At 36.6% G+C, this 6,000-nt stretch overlaps 1 protein-coding gene across 1 annotated transcript in view; it reads right to left on the bottom strand.

The window, feature by feature from the left end:
• KANK4 (KN motif and ankyrin repeat domains 4) overlaps window positions 1-5,499 on the bottom strand; it is an 81,989-nt gene extending 76,490 nt beyond the window's left edge. Inside the window, exon 1 of the mRNA XM_063428075.1 lies at window positions 5,396-5,499. The gene's annotated coding sequence lies outside the window, so the exon portion shown is untranslated. The remainder of the gene's footprint in view (window positions 1-5,395) is intronic.
• Between the last annotated feature and the right edge of the window lie 501 nt (window positions 5,500-6,000).

Consider the following 6,000-nt stretch of genomic DNA (forward strand, 5'->3'; position numbering starts at 1 on the left):
CAGAGTATAAATCATAGATATTAATTATTCATGGTCTGGAATTTAGTGAGTACACAGTTGAATATAAATTTGACGTATGCTGTAAAAAGCACTAATCGTCTGAACAAACATTATATTGTTTTATTAATCCATGAGTATACATGACCTTAGCCTCTCCACCCTGTTTGTGCAGTTTGATTTATATTGCATCAGATAAGCAGATGCTTGAAAAAAATAAAAATATAGAATATAAAAACAAACTATTTTTACATTTGCCTCCCTTGTACAAAGAAACTGGGGTGAGGTGGAAGTTGATTTCCCAGATAGTACTACCATCTTCAATCATCTTAAAATTATCTCGCTCCTTAAATACTTTTTATCATAACACAAGTTGGTTTATTATTTCTCTGGTTAGGGGGAAATGACAAACAGATTAGGTCAGAAAAATATACAATACCTAAAAAAAGACGAATGAAAAGAACGAACGAAATATGCAGGGAAGAGGTTGGTCAGAAAGGAATTTAGCTTTTATTCAAATATGCTCCATTTGTCTTTTAAATTTTATTTCTTTATTGGAGGCTTGTCTGAAAATCAGAATGGAAAAATCCAGCTCTGTTTTAGGTCAAATTTACTTAAGACCATAATTTTAAAGAATTATAATTTAAAAAAAAAATGTATTAAAGAGGAAGTAACATTAAAACGTTAACCAGCGTCATTGCGTTCATGTTTTTAATTACAACGTTTACAAATAAGCCTCAGCCTGGATAAGTGTAGAATGATCTAGACCCCAAGTGTGCTGAAGTATTGCATGGCCCCCAGATGCATGCACCGATGTCTGACCCCCAAGATGTATGCAGTAGTTCATGACCCCCTGATGTGCAACATTGAATGATGCCAGTATCACAAACTGACATACAGACACAGGTAGCATTGGCTGACGCACAGATTTGATTACGATCATCTGACCTCCAGATAAGCTAACCATCACCTGATAAGAGTATCATTTAATCTCCTCCAGATCTATGTAGTATCATATCTAAACATATGTACATGGTTCTTATAGTGCCCCTACTGACTGTTTAAAACGATGTCACTAAGACAGGCTCAGGGTTTAGGGCGTCCTTATAGTTTGGCGTCTAAGAGGGTAGAGAGTGTTTAGAGATAGGAGGAACTTGAGTTGAGAGACCCTGCCTTTATAATGAGGTGGGCTTAACTCCCATTATTCTCATCATGTAGATAATTGCCTAAACTCCCCCTTAAAAAAGGCAATCCACTGCCGAAATACATACACACACACACACATATATATATATATATATATATATATACACACACACACACACACACACACACAAAATATACCCACTTCTGCTCATTGAAATGGTCTGGGTGCCAACTCCCACTACCCTTAACCCTGCAAGTGTAATTATTGCAATTTTCATAAACTACAATATTTACCTTGCAGGGTTAAGTCATCCTCTAGTGGCTGACTACTAGACAGCCGCTAGAGGACAATTCCGTGTTCATAGAACAAAAAAAATTGTGTTATAGCGTCGCTGGACGGCCTCACGCTATGCGAGGACCTCCAGCGTCGCTGAAATCCCCATAGGAAAGCATTTTTCAATGCTTTCCTATGGGAGGTCTAATGCGCGTGCGCAGCAATGCCGCGCATGCGCATTATCTCCCCCGCTGCAAGCCGGGCATGCGTATTATGTCTCCCCCGCCACCAGCCGCACATGTTCCATAGATCTCCCCCGCCTCCTGACGTTGGCAGGGGAGGAGCGTAGGCAAAGCCTGACCCAGCGAAGAGGGACATCGGCGCTGGATACAGGTAAGTCACTGAAGGGGTTTTAACAATAATACCCATAGTAATGCGTCTTTAAACTACAATAAATGTACATAAAAATCAGTCTGTGTAAAAAGGATACATTGTTCTGGTTATAAATTATATTTTGTTAGATAAATGGTTTTAGCAAATCACCTAAAATATCTCAAAACAGCCCCTCCCATGGCCACACCCCTAAAAAAAAAGTATTCCTCTTTGTCCATTTGATATGCTAGGAGTGACATGAAACCTCTAAAAAGGTGGGGAGGTACAGGGGAGACCTATTGACTGTGATTGAATGTTTTCAAAGCAATTACATAGATATGTTACAATATTAACATAATTTGAAACAAGACTCAAGCCATGAAATTCAACCTTTCACACATCTGTGTTGGCGTAGATTCACAAGAAGGTGAAAACTAAACCCGAATGGACTTCCAATATTGCTGCAAAAAGGTTTTTACAAAAAAAAAAAAATATTCTTTACTCCAAAGCGGCAATCAGTTTTCTCCTAGGATCAACTTGATAATCCTTAACACCCTGGTATGCCAAAATAATTAATTCATCCAAATCTTTTTTTCAAGGATATCTTCAGAATCTGATAAAACAACTTCTATCGGCAGATAATTCCACCTCTCTATTGTTTTTAACCCCTTAAGGACCAAACTTCTGGAATAAAATGGAATCATGACGTGTCACACACGTCATGTGTCCTTAAGGGGTTAAAGAACCTGTCTTTCTACTGCAGGGGATATTTAGACTTTCTTTAAATTCCAATGTAACGCCCATTATCCTTTGCACTGTCTTGTTCATGAACACATCACCATGAGTGCCATTTGTCCTGATCCAGATTATATTTTTATAGGTTTATCATCTTCCCACTGGAAACACTATTTAAAATGTAAAAAACACGCCATTATATATTTGTTTGTCTTGAATACAGGCTATTAAAGCAAATGATTCACATATCCCCATGATTCCTTGAAAGCACAGCCATGCAGATGTGTGGTGTGCATATAGGTAATCACAGGATATTGTTTAAACGGAGAACATAGGAAACAAAGGGGGTTAATTGCCTATAAATGTAGAGAAGGTAAAATGTGTTTTATATTTAGAGGGATTCTATGAGAGAGGGATGGATCATACCTGACATACACTACAAAATAAAAATAAAAAATTACAAGAAAAACAAAAAACAAACAAAAAAAACAACGTTTAATGTTTCTCTCTGTGTACTTTATCCAGCAATGTAATTTCTAGTCGTTATTTATGGTGAGCCGGACTAGGTGCTGAGAGTGACAGGGCCCCCACTGTGTGCATGCGAAGTCCAGGGCTTGGCTATGTAATAAAAAGAAAATAACCCTTTTAAAAGGTACAACTGCAGGGGCAGGGTCTTTGTAACAAAGCCACTTCAGCCAGATTAAGTGTTTTGGGGCACAGAGCACTCCTTTAACTTTGATGCACATATCACTCCAGTAAATGCCTCAATATCATAAAAAGCCAGGTGACAGTCCCTTGTTCAGGAACCACTATTCTCCCCCTTTAACAATGATGGCTAACTTTAGCACAGCAGAGGATATTGTCACTACCAACATCACTTATTCAAAGTAAAATTCAAATTTAAGGCTAGAGTAGTCAAACTTGGAGCATTACTGATTGGAGAATTTTTCAAGTTCAGCTATTTTGACCTTAAATGTCAAATTCTAACTTTGGTGAATAATCCTGTACATGCCTAGCCTGCTTAACATGAATGCAAAAGTAGTGTGAGATCACCTGTGATACCAAAATTACCGATCACCTACAAGTAGGACTTAATAGGTGTTTAATATAGTCAGAGAATGCTCCCTGTTAAAGAAACTTGTGAACTCCACACCTCAGTTTCTCTTGGAACTGCAACAAGGAATGATATATTTGAAGAGTAGAAAATAAAATAAGTTTGGTTTTTGCCATTTTAATTTTTTTTTATTTTTTTTTAAACATAAAATTATAATATTGTATCAATGATAATAAAAAATGACCATCACAACAATAGCAATCAGTATGCAAGATGGTAAAAAAACAGGGCTGCCCAAAAGGTAGATCCACTGATATTGTAGAACTACAACTCCCATGATGCTTTGTCATTCTAAAGGCATGCACAGCATTATGGAATCTGGGAATATACCTTTTCGGCACCCCTGGTATAAAACATCTATAAAGAAATGGGGGTTCCCGCCCATTGTCAGACTCCGCTAAGATAATTAGTATCTGAAGCTTCTTGATTTATAAAAATCAACAAAAAAAAAAGGTTTCGAAATTAGAGTTATGATTTACTATACATAAAAAAAAATTACATTAAATTCTTATAGAGAGCAATTCTGGAGTAATAATTATTACTTAAAGCAAGCAATATGGAACACGTTTCTAAAAGTGGTATAATTGCAATAGATAATTATGGGAATTTATTGCCAAATCTTAGAACGTTATCCCAGAATAACTTCATAAATAGCCCATGCTTTGTTGATAAACTAGGATTCCTTCTTTCACAACCTATTTAACAATACTTTCCCTATTTTAGGAAACAAATTGAGACTCTACCATGCTCCAGGACACCCCAAAAAGGGGGTAAACCTGACTTCAAGACAACTAAAGCAACCCCAAACTACCAATATGCATCGATATAGAATTCCAGCATCATATGGCTCATAAATATAGCCCATCTTTTTATGCAAAAAGAATTTTCCAGCCACAAGTCATGTATCATCCAATGTAGAATGTGACCAATAACACCCACCCAAAAATTACAGAGTATTCAATAAAAATCAAACCACAATAACTGATCATTAAAAACAAGATCACAACACCAAAAGGGTCTCCTTTGTTCAAACTATGTATAGCAGCACACCTCCTCACACAGAACAACCTTCCCTTCTTGGATGGAAACATTTATTGGCTATAGTTCCTACTTTTCTGTGCCAAACAAGCTTTTACAAGCCTTAAATAAGTTTTAAAGGGCTTAATTAAATAATACGCCTCTATATTCAACCCTATCTCTTTATATTCTGGATCTGCATTGTAGCATATTTGTAGCAAATTCTATTTCTGCTTCCATAGTCAATTGGCATAAAAAAAAAAAATATCCTTGCTCAGGACCCTGGAAGAAAAATCAGATGTTTTCTATTAAGGGGGCCCACAATGGGTCTTTATGCTGAGCAATTCTTACCAATCCTCTAGAAAAAGAAAAAAAAAACAGCCAAACTTTCTCTTATGTATATATATAAAAAAAAAAAAAAAAATTATATATAGACCCCAATGGTGAGAGATCTTATTTTTGGCTGAGGATTGCAGATGGAGATATTTTGTTTATATCTAAAATCCCTTTAATTCCAGGCTTGTTCTGTGGGTCCCTGGGAGTTTATATAATAAAAAGGAATATTGAAATAAAAACAATTTTGCTATAATAATGGGGTTAATTTTAGGGCTATGCTTGGGGAGTGCATTTATATAACAAGATGCATTGAATTAACCCCATCCAGGGTCTGAGCTGTCTGTTATGGATCACTGGAAAAGGTTACAATAGATTAAGCATGGCTATATGATTGTTCCCCTTACCTTGTGAATGTGTGTGGTTCTTGGATCTTGTAGCTGTGCAGACTGTACATGCAGCTCACTGCCTTGTGTTTCTGAGTGGGATGGTCCTTGCATTCTTACCAGACCAGCCAGATGCTGACACTGAGTTTCTTGTATGAGAAATCTGCCTTCTGGAAAAAAACCTTCCCATGTGTGTCTGCAGCCCTTCTACCTTAAAATGATGGTATATTTTTATTGTAATCTTCTCTTGCTTGTCTGTCTGCATACTGAAGCCAGCAGCATAGGTTTTAAAAACCACATGATCTCCCCTCCTCCAATTCTCTCTGTGTTCTACATTAAATTATTTGATGGTGATGCTAAAAAAATAAACATGTTGTGGGATGTGTGATGTAACAGCATCTTTCAACAACCTTAAATTTAGAACATTCTTGAGAACTAGCTCCAAAGTATTAACCTATACTTCAACATAGAGGAAGATGTATCAAAGTGGGTTTCTTTTCTTTCTAAAAAAGTGGTGCAAAAATGCAACATGTAGACAAAATTAACTAAATTGGAAAGATTCCACAACTCAGCTGTCCTCAGGGCTTAGGTAATGTTAAAGAATAACAGTCTTAAAGGAAAACTGT

The sequence above is a fragment of the Pelobates fuscus genome, chromosome 7 (genome assembly GCF_036172605.1).
Source record: "Pelobates fuscus isolate aPelFus1 chromosome 7, aPelFus1.pri, whole genome shotgun sequence".
Lineage (NCBI taxonomy): Eukaryota > Metazoa > Chordata > Amphibia > Anura > Pelobatidae > Pelobates > Pelobates fuscus.